The sequence below is a fragment of the Ambystoma mexicanum genome, chromosome 4q (assembly GCF_040938575.1).
Source record: "Ambystoma mexicanum isolate Mex_15411 chromosome 4q, UKY_AmexF1_1, whole genome shotgun sequence".
Lineage (NCBI taxonomy): Eukaryota > Metazoa > Chordata > Amphibia > Caudata > Ambystomatidae > Ambystoma > Ambystoma mexicanum.
In genome coordinates, this window is record NC_090928.1 from 77,120,453 (window position 1) to 77,134,660 (window position 14,208).

Sequence of the window (14,208 nt, forward strand, 5' to 3'; positions counted from 1 at the left end):
GCGACAGCATCAAGCCAGCCCGTATAACTTTCCTCTAAAGATGGTAATTGATATGCTTAGTACTCTTAACTTTAATCACCAGTAGAGACTCCTTCTCCCTTCTGGAATCTACACTGGTGTGTCACACAGCAATTTAGGATGTGCCTTCTTATCTCTCACTCACTTTATTTTCACTCTAAGAGCACTTATGGTTGTCTAAGTATGGAAGCCGTCTATTTGTAAATACTTTTATCTCTCAGTGGGCACCATACAAACTCACAGTAGTGAACTATGGATGTGACCTAGATGAGCCCATGTTTACTCAATCCTTTTTCCTCAGCGGTCGTCCCAATAACTATTCTTAGTCCTGAGGAAGGCAGAATCATTTGGTCAGTACTGCGGAAACATATTTAGCCTTACGTGGACGGCAGAGACACAACCATCGGCAACTAATTTCTAATATTCAGAATTCAAAACTTGCGTAGACCCCTCAGCCCATAAATAAAGTGGGCAGGATTCTTTAATCTTACTAGCAAATTAGCTAGACAGAGAAGCACCTCGACAGCTGATTAAATTGGATTAGTTTACTCCTCTTGTTTGTGCTCATTTTTATCAGTTTTCTAGATGTTATGTATTATTTCAGAACTTTGACATTTTTGTAATTTTTTCTTGAATAAAATAAAAAATGTACACCTGATCAAATGCATAAAATTTGAGATTCAGTGAAAATAAAGGCTCACAAATGTCTACATACGATAGTGACACTTATTGCTTATAGGGGTCTTGATAGATCGGTGTCAAATAGGGAAAATGCTGATTATCACCACACCTTTTAGAATAATAGCAATTTACTTTCTGATTGAAATAACTATTGTTTCGACAGATTTTTTGTGTTATAATCATGAGTGTTCAGGAACCATTTTAGTTTTGAGTTGATAGCATAGTCTGATTGTGGGTTTGGTCAGATAGAGGTCATGCCCATCATTCTTTGATATAAACAGAATTTTGCCTCCGATTAGGGATTTAAAATTTGATGGTATTAAATGTCGTTCTGGATACCATAAAGCCAAACAAATCCTTAACAAACCTTTCTTTATGAACAGTGCCTAGCTGGTGGAATATAGTAGTTGTGTTTTATAGAAGGTTATTCAATAGGAATCTAGTAGGTAGGACTCTAGATTGAATTTGGACCAACACCATAAAAAAGGGATTGCACCTACACACACTCTTCAACATATGGTACCTCCAATTCGTCCTGGAGGATAAAAAAGGGCATCAATTGAGGGACACAGTGTGTTGCAAATAAAAATTGTTCTCCACTACCATTAGTGGTTGAATGTCCAATACCACAAATGCCTACTTTATTCAGGAGGCATTTTTTGCCACCTGTTGTTTTGACCACCTCAGACTGTTGGAAATCACAATGCCCAGGTAATCCTCTACCCAAGACAGCCTTTCTCCTTTACATGTGATCACTAGAGCCATAACCTTAGACTGTTGATTTAATGGATTAGAGGGAGCCATCAATCAGCAAAACAGTCAAGCAAAATGTGTAGTGCTTTAGCAGTTCTGGCTAACAAAACCATATCATCGGCATATAAGAGGACCAGGAATCAATAGCCCTACACGATTGGGAAATCTACAACTTTTTAGTTCATGCTCCCAAGAAAAGCAGCAGTGCTAAAATGCACCCATCTTACGGTAGTCTGGGAAGAAAGAGAGCAAGTCAATTCTTGTACTGGGCCATAGCATACGCAAGCATTTAGGTTTGTATCAAGTGTCATCACATTTTCAGTAAAAGATCAGGAATTCCATGTCTTTGCAGTAAGGCTCACAACATCGTCTAGTTGATGCAGACAAAGGCATTTGGTGGGTGGGAGGGTCTCAGACCTGCTTTGTAGTTTGATGTTATTATTGTTAGGTTCTGTCGGGAGATTGCTCCATGGAAATGTGGAGTGCATCATGGAATGTACTATGCCTGGAATGTTTAGCTTTGGAGATGTTCCAATGAAGCAGCCAGCTTTCTGCTGAGGGAGTTGCGGGTTACTACGAGTTATCTTGATAAATAAAGCAGAAGAGAACTACTCACCTAGAGTTCATGCACCTCATTTGAGTGATGACGAGCTTCGAGCCCAGTGATCTCCAGCTCAAATTTCTTTACCACAGTCCATGCCTGGTTCTCTGCTGTCGCACCTTAGGGCGGCTGCATTGGCAGAGCAGCGAGGTACCCACCATCGAGCCCCACATTTTGGGATTTTTGATGCTGCAGTGGAGAGCGCTGGGGATGCTCCATCAAGCCACCACCTGCTGCTTGTGGGGGGAATGAGACAGTTGTACATTGTCAGGGCTGCGGTGTGTCCTTTTGGACTGTTTTGGAACTCCGTGAACCCAGACACTGTCGGGTTGCGGCAGTGGAACAGCCGTTGTGGTACATTAATATACAAAATGGACCTTGGTAGATGGGATGAGGTAGCGTCCCAGCTCCTGAGGATTAGCTCCATAGTTGACACTACCCCCATACAGTGTATTTGGAGATTTGTGCCGGAAGAAATCTTCCACTTGACGATATTATTTGGGTTAGGGACTATTGCAGATCTACCCATATATCCTGAAGAAGGTCAAGAAATATAAGGCTAATTTTGAAAAGCTCCCCTGTTATGACCAAAACATATGTAGATTGTGTCAATAAGCAGAGGTGCTATTAAATATACTCGCAGTTGATCTAGGTGAAATTGAAATGATACACTGATGTGTGTTTTAATGAATCTGTCGATGTTTAGTGTACATGGAGTTATGTGCTCTATGAGCAAACACTTGATCAAATTTAAAAAATATATTTATTCATAACTTTGATTTTGAAAAAAATGTTTAGTTGTTGCGAACAATAGCTTTCAACCTCATCTACCAAGGTCCATTTAGTATATTACTGTATCACTTACCTGAGTCCCTGTGGTATTACAGGTACACTTATAATATAACATTACAGTCCTTCTGGTGACATCACCAGGCAGGTTGTCCTAGGGTCCATTCCTCTAAGGACCTCAGCATCCTTCCACCAAGCAGATAAGGTGAATAAGGAGTGGGGGGGGGTCGAGCTGCCAATCAGAGCAGCGTCAGTTGGCAAGGAGTGAAAGGACGCATACTCCATCACAGATTAGCAAAAACAAAAGGTGAAAGAACAGCGAAAACAAGGTTGTCTCAATTTGACTAGGTTACTCATGTTTTATTCAATCTTTCACCTAATATTTCTGAACATGGCGATGCCAGGAGTATCTGGTCCTCTCAACTTCATGGCATACACTGGTCCTCTTAAGATAAAATGGAATCAATGTGCTGCTTGTGGGAACAGTAAAACGGATCGCAAGGTATCCCTGTTGATGCTTTTCTTGAGTTATGGGGGTCAACACATCTATTGTATTGTACATTTGTAAAGCTCTTATACACAAAACGAGTGCTTCAAAGCACTCCAAGACAGGAGGGGTACAAAAGATAATCATTCATAAGACATTGGTAAATTCAGAATGATATACAATAATAATAAGCATACTATGCTCGACAGCATTTCTGCTAATTCTAGTGCGTAACAGGTAGTAGGGAGAGCAGGGAGGGAGGGGGGAGTACAGGCATGATAAACTGACAATGCAAGTGCATGACAAGCAGTGATGCTAGGAGGTGATATGAGCAGGTTATGGTGAATTTATAATGTGTCACTATGACAAGTGATTCAGGGGCACAATGCTAGTGAGGGGGGGGGGCAAGGGGAGAACAGGGAACACAAACAGACAACAAACTTACTGGGTAAGGTGTATTCAGATCGTGTAAGTGCCAGACAGGAAGTGTGAGGGAAGGGCGAAGGAAAGTGCGCCTGGTCCAGGAGAGCCGGGTTAAGTGCAGATGGGTATCTCTAGGGAAGCGCGAGTCTCTAGGGAAGTGCGAAGTGCTGCAAGTAGTGCGGGAGCTCAATGGCAGTGCAGGGACTGGTGTGGGTGCCTGGAATCTGTAAGGTTGTGAGGTGAGCCAGGTGACCAGTCAGCTAGCTGAGCAGCCAGAGGTAGTAGCAGGTCGATGCAGATGTTAGGAGGGGAGAGGTAGACAGAAGGCAGAGGAGGAGAGGAAGGTCTTGGGGAGTTTCCAGACTTTCAGGAGATCAGGCTAGAGACAAAAAAGGGCAGGGAGAGTGTTCCAGCAGAGGGTGGCCCCTACAGAGGAGAAGGATCTACCCGCAAGTCTGTTTGGAAAAGCAGCTCACTCAGTTTGAGGAGGAGTAGAGTGCTCTAGAGGGAGTGTATTTGGGAAGAGTGTGTTGTAAGTAGTGCGGGCCCCGGCCCCAGAAAGCCTTGTGAACTATGCAGAGGGTCTTGTGCTTGATCCTTGCCACCATGGGGAGCTAATGGAGGGATTTCAGTGTCAGAGAGATGTGGTCCATGGGCTTGATGCCAAGGGTAAGTCTTGCGGTTCTGTTCTGGATGAGTTGTGAAGGTGCGAGTGTTGAAGTAGGGAGATCGAGAAAGAAACCTTTGCAGTAGTCGAGTCTAGAGAGAACCAGAGCTCTAGAGACAGTGAGTTAATGAGGGAAAGTGAGAAAAGGTAGGATACCTCGGCGGAGGGGCAGTTGGTAGTGAGATTTCTTGGAAATATCTAAGATGTGTGAGAAGGACAGTGGAATCGAAGATGACCCACAGGTTATTTGCCACACTGGAGGGTGTGGGCACAGGGCCAAGAGAGGCCAGCCAGAGTGAGTGGGAAAACGGGAGCAGGGGTTCCAATGAGAACAATCTCCGCCTTAATGGCATTAAGGTAGAGGTCACTGGCTGCATACCAATATTGAATTGCATACAGAGTCATGAATGAGCAAGGAGGCAGAAAAAGCATAGGTTAGCCTGAAGGAGAGCCGAGTTTCAGCTGCATAACACTGAAAGTGGGAAGTGAAGGAAGAGATCATGTGGGCTACCATTTAGGTCTTGAAGAACCAGGGGGCTAGGTTAGATCGCTGGGGGACTCCGCAAGTAGAGAGGGTGATAGCGGAGAGAAAGTGCCCGAGCGCCACCTGGGATGGCTGGTCGAGAAAAAGGACATAAGCCACGCCTGGGCCTGATCAGTGATACCCAGGGTGTCACAGAGACAACTGATCAGGGTGTTATGGTTTACCGTGTCGAATGCAGGAGAGGTCAAGGAGAATAAGGACAGGAGAGTTAGAGTCAAGATTTGAGAGCAGGTCTTCACAGGTATTCAGGAGCTCAGTTTCCATGCCTCTGGATGCTCTGAAGCCAGATTGATTATCATGGAGACAACCAACAGATTCAGTGTGGGGAGTAAACTGAGAGATAGCCAACTTCTCCAGTAGCTTGCCCAGGAAAGGAGTGATAGAAATCATTCGATAGTTTACAGGATAGATGGGTCGGCAGAAGGTTTTTTGAGTAGTGGGCGCACTAGAGTTTGAGAGAGGAGGGAAAAACTCCAGAGGCAAATGAGAAGTTGCAGAGATACACCCAGGCTGGAGCTAGAGTGTAAATGTTGTCTTGTCATGCGCCCCTTCTATGTGAGGGTATGGGACCGATGGCGATGCAGCTGCCATACAATTGCTCCACTACGTTGTGCCGCAGCTTTTACAGCAGTCTACACTTTCGTTCTGTCATGGCCGCCGCAGCTGGATTTTCAGCAGTTCTCTGCTGGCAGCGGACGCCTTGCAATTGTGTGACTTCCTCCTTCGTTGCCAGCGCTCCCGTGAGTTTTCCTCTTGGCTCTGTTGAGCCCTTCGCCTTAGCTTTTTTCCCCTTTTCTGCCTCTCCTTTGCTACTCCCACCTTTTGGGGTTTCACGTTGCCTCTTGGCTTCATCCTTCCTTGTCCGCGATCTCTGGCTTCCCGGGCCGGCTCTTCCCTGGCCTCTTCTTACTTAACTGGATTTCTGTTCATTCCTCCTCTCTCGTCTCCCACTTCAAGATTACGGAGTGGAGCCGTTTTGTTTGTGTATTGACAGCTTACCCGTTTATCTGGAAGACCATCACTGACACACTAAGTGTACTTCGGGGTTTTTTGCCTTCGCTTTTTTTTGCCCTTCTGGCGGCTGCGGATCCAGGGCCTCTGGTTTCCGGATATTTTTCTGGTAATCATTCTGGCGTTGTTCCGCGGTCGGCCATACCTGCATAAAAAGAAATCAGCAGTGAGAGAAAAGAAGAAGAAGAAAGCATCTCCCACTTTATCTTCAGGTGAGGAAGAGAGTGAGATAAATTATTCAGAGATTGAAGTTGACTTACCTGACATGTCTTTGATCGTTTTGGAAGGTCATGGATCCACCCGTTTGAAACCTTACCAGGCCAGACTCGTTTTCTGATCTCTACCACAAATGATTTGGAGGTTGATTTATGCAAATTGAAGGCCAATTTTAACCACAAGACTAGTACAATATTGGAAAGGTATAACTTTGGAGTGAGATTCCAAGATGGTATCGAAACTGTGAAGAGTACATTACCGCTCTGCGCCATCTGCTGTTAACATGCACATTTGGTCCCAAGTTAGATGAACGTATAAAAGATCATTTTATGATACACTGCAGCAGTAATAAGTTAAAAGGTCATAAACATGAGGAACATCTGTGTTACCCCTGTGCAAGTGGAACCCATTTTGCAGGTTCTCCTGCATGAACAGGGTGGAAGGTGACCTGCTCCAAGTGTAAAAAGTGGGGTACTTTGCATATTGTTGTAAAGGCTTTGTGGTGGGAGGCAAGAACATAGTTGATGCTACTGAGAAGAGCCAACCATCCTCAGGTAACGAGGATGATGAGTCAGATCTGATAACAGTGAATATGGTACAGCGTGTGGACTATGAAGAGTGCTAGAGCCCCTGTGCCATGGTGTGAATGGAATAGATTCAAGGACTATGGCTGACTTCGGTCCCAATATTTGTTATGTCAAAAGATGTATTTGAACAGGATTTTGGTAGGGATGTAAATGAATTGCCACCTCCAGACATAAGACCGGGAGGATATAATCTAGACAGAATTGTTTTGCTGGGATATTTTGGTGCAAGCTTGGATTTTAAAGGAAGGCAAGCTTGAGCTATAAAGTTTATGTGACAAAGAACAGGGAAACATTATTGGGTTGGAAGGAGTAAAATAAATTGTCAAATGTAGGAAAGGTTATGATCTAAAGAACTTGTGCAGCATATTCTGTGTAGTGCAGTACATGGGTTACTAACATTTAGTATTGGGGGAAAAGGTGGGTGACATTGCTTACCAACATATTGTATATGTTGAATCGAGTGGGCTAGAGTGGTTAGGCCACAGGCTCTGACTGATGTTCAGCAGGTGCACAAACAGCACTGACTGAAGAGAGGCAACATTATTGGGAGGCTGTGGTATGCAGACCACTGTCCAAAGGTAATTTATTGCAGGGCCTGGAAACATACACGTTACACAATCAGAAGGGGGTAGGATGGATGCTCAAAGTTTCTGGCATGTGGTGTGAGGATACTAGAACATTATAAAGACAATACACAGATAATTAGGTATAGAGACTAGTCTCTAAAAGGTTTAAAAGAAGGAAGGAGTTTGTTCTTCCGTCTTTTGATCTAGCTCAGGGATCTGCCTGGTGAGACAGAGGTCTGTTGGCTGGCTGAAAGGAGGGGCTGCCCTGCATAGCTGGCTCTGAGGTTTTCCTTGCTGTGCTGGAGATCAGTGCAACTGCAGAGGGAGTTCTGGTAGGCCACAGTTGAATCGGGGGTAGTATCCTGGCAGAAAGGGTTGTATTGTGCACAAAGGTTTGAGGGCGATGAACATTCTGAAAAACAGAGCCAAGTGCGAGTATAAATATGTCAAAAATCAATTAAGACTCCTTCAACAGGCTCTTAATTGGGAAAGTGTCAGACTGGACACAGAAGGCAGAACCTTTTTAATCCTTCTGGTAACAAAAGATTAACAAAGTAGTCAGAATCCAAAACACTAGCTTGTGGTTCCTTCTTTCATGCAGAGGTAGGTCACAATCTCAATCTTGCTATTAATCCAATGTTATGCAAGGCTAGGGGAGTAAATGGGAGCTGAAACTGTATTCAAACTGAATTGCTTTCATAGCCAAATAATGATAGTCAGGATTCTCCAGTTAAAAGGGAAATCACTTACATTTGAATTGCTATGCTAATTTAATGAAAAGTGCTTATTGTTACGGAGTGTTTTCTTTTGGTCTCGCATTTGTCCATGCAAACACTTAGCAAAAATATTAGCATGTTTACCAAATAGGAGTCTGATTACCTATCGGTTATTTCTGATGAGTGAATATAAAAGTGTATAACTCTGAAAGCATGTGATGGTTATTATTGGTTTAGTTTGTTTTCCTTTTGTGTTGCACCTAGAGGCAAATGCACATCGAAAATGAAACTCACATTACAAGGTCTGTCGATGTCTAGCTAAGGTCCCGTCGTACAAGAAACTGTGGCAAAATGTTAAGTGTCTGGATTTATTTACACATAATTAGATTGGATCCCAATAGGTAGGAGTAAGTGTTACAAGTGAACAGTGAAGTTTCATTGATCGAGAAATTCAAGACATCTGAAGGGAATGAAGCACAAAATAGTTCTCAAAGAGGGTAGTGTCCTTGTGGCAGTCAAACTGTGAACCTTTCCTTTGGTCTTAAGAGATGGTGTAAAAAAGAGAACTTGAGAAACTAAGTAAGCCCAGATTGAGTGGACAGGGAGTGTGCAATGGAGGTCTCCTTTGGTTGTTGTAAAAAATAAAAAAAACAAGCAGAGAAATTAGATTTGTGAGAACTTAAGTAGTATGTTGTATGGCGAGGCATCCCCTCCCAAATATGTCTGAGATATTGGCATTAGTTGGCAAGGCAACGTTTTTTTCAAAGTTGGTCACAGCATGCGCACATCATCAAATTGAGTTGGAAGAGTCGCAGAACTTGTATGCGTTTATCATGCACAAAGTGATTTTGCAATTCCGTAGAATGCCTTTTGGGCTAGTGTCAGCCACAATGGTGTAACAAAAGATGATGGATAAACTGTTCAAGGGGATGGTTGGACTGCATGGTTTCCAAGATGAAGTGCTGATGTGTGGAGATACATTGGAAAAACAGGAGGAAACGCTAAAGAGGGTGCTAAACAATTCTTGAGCAGAGGCATAACATTGAGGGAAGATAAATGTATATTCAGGGAGAGTAATGTGGAGTACATAGGCCATGAAATGTCCACAGCAGGGCTCAGTCCCAAGACCAGCATGGTAGATTTGATAAAAAAAGGTTCCCTCTCCGAAGTATAAAAGAGAACTTTTTTCTTGGGATGATTGAATCCTACCAAACATTCGTCCCAAATGTTGCTGATCACGTTGAAAAGATGAGGCCATTGTTAAAGTTCTTACACATAATGGCATTGTCTCTAAAGGGGAGTGGATCAATGCTTTAAGGGCAGAGGACAACATATGCGGAAGCACCTGTGGAGCAGTGACTCAGCGGGTCGATCTTCCGAGTACGGCACCAAACGGCGAACCTGTTCCACTTGTGATCGTAGCATTTCAGAATAGATGAAGCTCTGGCCCTGCCGAGCCCCTCCTTACAATCCGCTGGGAGATCGTAGCCCCCAAACTCTAGTGCTGCATGGGCCAGGCCTTCAGGTTAAGTGAACCTGGGTCGTGGGGCAGAATTGCGTCTCCTTCCCTGGCGAGAAGATCTGCGTCCGCCGGAAGCTTGACTGGAGGGGACGCTAACATGGTACCCGGACCTTCTGGCCATATCTGTCTCGGCCACGCTGGTGCAATGAGGATCATCCTGCACCGGCGCCGTATTAAGTTGATTGACAAGTCGAAGAAGCAACAGAGGGAACGCATACAGAAACATGCCGTCCCAGGGGAAAGAATGCGTCCCCCATGCTCCCCGGCTGGAAAAACCTGCTGGTGAACCTCCAACACTGGGCGTTCATCGCAGTAGCAAACAGATCGATCTGGGGATTGCCCCATCTGCGGAACAGGTGATCCACTTGGTCCTGCCGAAGTTCCCACTCGTGGCAAGAGCGCTGCTCCCTGCTGAGAGTCGCGATGGCGTTCTTCACTCCTGCTAGATGAAATGTGACGAGGAACATCCCCTGGGCTACGGCCCAGTACCAAAGGTCCTGCGCCTCTTCGAAGAGACCCGGGGATCTGGTTCCCTCCTGCTTCCGGAAGTGGTGGTGCCGTACCACTTTGCCCTTGAGGGATGGAAGGAAGGACTTGAGGACCCAAAACACCACCCGCAGCTCCAACACGTTGATGTGCAACGACTTCTCCTCCGGTAGCCACAGGCCTCTTGCATGAAGACTTCCGGAACGCGCTCCCCATCCTTCCAGGAAGGCGTCCGTCGTGACAGTCTCCTGATGAGGTGGTATCTGGAAATCCGCGCCTGCGGACAGACGTGCGCACACTCCCCACCACTGTATCGCTCAAGGGAAACTCTCGCAGAGTGTGATCTTGTCCTCGAAGCTCCCACTTTTATCCAGCGGGCTTCGAGGAACGCCTGCACAGCCGAATGAGATAAATGCATGACACCATCATGCCGAGTAGGGACTTGATGGATCTTACCCATGCGACCTTCAGGGCCAACAGCCGTTGTACCTTGCCCAAAATGGCCACGATCCTTTCCTCCTACAGAGGGGCCAGGCACGGCACTGTGTTGAGTCGGGCTCCCAGAAACAGTGCGTCCTGCGATGGAGTCAAGCAGGACTCTGCAAATTATCAAGAACCCCTGTTCTGACGAGAGTTGGACGGTCTTCGTCGTGTGGTCGACGGCGAGGTCCCTTGAGTTCGCCCGGATGAGCCAGTCGTACGGGTACATGTGGATCCCTCGTAGATGTAGCTGCACCACTACCGGGGGCCAGGCACTTGGTGAACACTTGTGGCGCCGACTTCAACCCGAAGGGAAGGGCCTTGAACTGGTAATGTTGTTCTTGAACCACGAAGCGTAGGTACTTGTGGTGTCCCTTGTGTATGGGGATGTGAAAATAGGCATCTTCCAAGTCCAGCGAGGATTGAAAATCCCACTACCCCCTTCCAGCTGTCCTAGCACATGCTAAAGGGTCACCACCCGAAACTTTTGGGACTGGAATGTACTTGTTGAGACGGCAGAGGTCCAGAATAGGCCTCCAACCGCCGGTCTTCTTTCCGACGAGGAAGTAACGAGAGCACACTGCGGAGCCCCAGAGCTTCTTTGGGACAAGCTCGATCACCCCCTTCCTTAACATGGCCCGTACCTTCAGCAGCAGCTGAGGGAAATAGTTTTCCTGATGGGCCACTGGTGGTATCCTTGGACACCACCAGTTGGAACTCTAGGGTGTCTCCGTGGGCGAGAGCGCCAGGCACCCAACTGTCGGTGGAGATGGTCTTCAAAACGCTGACAAAGTACGCCAGCCGGCCTCCCACCGGGGTGCACGGGTGGGGGCCCGACTCCACGGCCAGTTCAATCTTGTTTCGACGTCGGAGCGCCGCCTTGGGGACGACGTCCACCTCCAGATTTGGCGCGGCCCCAGTAGGTCTCCTGGGCCGATGAGGGGGGTGGCTGATGGGAGGACAAGACACCTCCTCCGAATCCTTTAGAGGAACTTTGGGATTTCCCTTCAGAAGTCCCAAAGCCGCTGTTGCTGAAGCGTGCCTAGGGCACGAGCCATCTGTGTCCACTTTGATGGCCTGGAGAGACTCGTCCACAGCCTTTCCAAAGAAATTGTCCCCGTCGAAGGGCATGTCCAACACCTTTGACAACATCCTGGTGGAAATTCGTGGCCCTCACCCAGCCTTACTGACAAAGGCAAATGCAAATGCTGTTGCCCATCTGGCAGAATCCCGTGTCGGCAATGTCCGTGGCCACTGTAATGGCGTGGTCCAAAGCCACCTCACCTTCCTGTAGAATCTCCAACGCTTCAGCCCGCTTGTTGTCGGGAAGGAAGTCCAGGAAGGGGGCCATCTTAAACCAAAGTTCCCCGTCATAATGCGCCTTGATGGTCGTTGCCGCCGACGAGATGAATCTTCGGCCCATGGCATCCAATTTCTTCCCCTCACCGTCTGAGGGGGTGGGGGGGAGAAGGGTGGTTTTAGGAGGAGGCCACCGCCGAGGATGAGCCCACAGACTTCTTCATGGCCACCGCTGAAACCACCGAGTCCGGAGACGGGTGGAACTGTGAAACACTTGGTCACAGAGTCTGGCACTCTGTACTTCTTCTCATAGCGATCCCTCTTCGCCCGAGACCAATACGTTTTTTCCTTTAGGGACAAACCCTGGTCCCAAATGTCATCCAATAACGGGATTGAAAGTTTGTTCTTCCTCTTCGCCTCCCGGGGCAGGTAAAGGAAACCTCAAGGACGAGCTGGAACAGCTCCGAGGCCATGGAGATCATGGCGTGGAATGAGCCAATATCGTCGGGCAGTGAAGATCTGGCTGGCTGAGAGGGGAGATCCCTCAGGCCGCTGTCATCGTCCATGCCCGTCGTCGCTGTGTCCAGTTCTGCGTCATCCGTTGGTGGGGGAGAGGGAGGCGAGGGGTGAAAAGGCAGAGGGGGTGAACTCTCCTCCTCTTGGGTGGTGGTTCCTTCGATGGCCTTGGCGCCGTGGGTGGGGCAGCCAGCGCAAAAGGCATCCTCGTTCGGATTTCTGAGCACAGGGTATGCAGAGCCGCAAGAATGTCCACTGAGATATCCTCGGGTGGCTGCTGGGGTGGGGGCGACTGATACGGGCGTTTGCAGCTGAGGCTGATCTGCTCTGTAGTCACCGTCCTGTTGCTCCTGGTCAGTGTCCTCGTCGTCACCTTCGTCGTCGCCCTCGTCGGGATCCCCCCCCGTAGGGCCTGCTATCGACACATCTCCCCTCCTGGAGGACCGGGAGGCTGGTGAGCTCTTCCTCAGACTAAATGTCCGTGCCCTGGAGGACTACCATGCTGCCCCCTTCTCTGCGACCAGGGGAGACGGTTTCAGTGAAATGATGGGCATCACCTTCTCGGGAGCCTTCGATGGTCTGTAAAGAGGACTCCTTGAAGAGAGGCGCCGAGTCCGCCTTCTCCTCCGACATATCCACGCGGTGTAGGCCACGAAGAAGCTTCTGGAATCCTCCAAGAAGAAACCTTGAGGGCGCTGAAGAATCCAAAAACGGGTCTGCGTTAATCAGAAGGCTTGAGGCTCGACTGACCGAAAAAATAGAGTAAAACCCTTCGAAAAATCACAAAAAGTTGTAAAAATCTGAAGAAGGTTGCCAGAGGAGGGGCTTAGGTAGAGGGCAGTCATTGGCTGGGGGCAGTATGACCCAGAGACCAGTGATTGGTTGTTAGGAGAAAGACAGTTAAGAAGTGAAACTGATTTTTTCTTTACCGAGGATTCCCAGCCCGACGACAGGGAATATTCATCAGCATGTGAATCCATGCCAGACCCCATGCTGGAACACCCACATTTTTTATAAGGATGGGGTTGCACGGTTGCTGCTACTCGGCCCGTCTGCTGCATTTGACTTGGTGAACCACAAGATGCTGGCGGGTAGGTGGATTGATATTGGCAAATGCTCAAAGCTGGCTGCAAATTGTTTAAATCCTTGCTTGGACCAAGGATGGCAAGAGTGGCCAGGGTGATTTCCAATCACAACAGGTACCACTAAACTCTGGTGTTCGCAGGTTGTTGCCTTTGCTGTACAATGTGTATTCTAGACCACTGTGTGAACTCTTGGATGGCTGGGTGTCAATTTTGAAAATTATGCAGACGACACCCAGATCGTCCTGGAGTTGTTGGGATCATAATGAGAATATCTAGCAAGGGAAAGTGAGTTTTTGGGGCCATCCAAATATGGATGGCCAGAAACTCACTTGCTCTAAACTACAAAAAAACTGAAATTCTGATATTAGGCACCAACTCTAAGTTGAAACAACTTGATCCCCAACAGAATGTGTTTATTATTGAAGGAAACACGATGCAGGTCTCAAAATATGTAAAAACTCAGGGGTTTATTTGGATCCCCATCTAACCTTGAAAAAAACATGTTGCATATTTAAGCTCTTCCTGTGCTTACACAACACTTACTTTGGCAGATTCCCCCTTACCTGTCAGAAAAGACCAGAGCACTAATCACAGTCGCAATGATTAACACAAAACTAGAGTACTGTTATAGTCTTTTGCCTGGAACATCCCAGGCCAACATTAAAAAGCTCCAAGTTATTAATTATGGGGCTGTGTGTGCAGTTTGTGGCATGGACAGGAGTGACATATTTCTGATGCCCGTCGGAAAATGTACTGGCTCC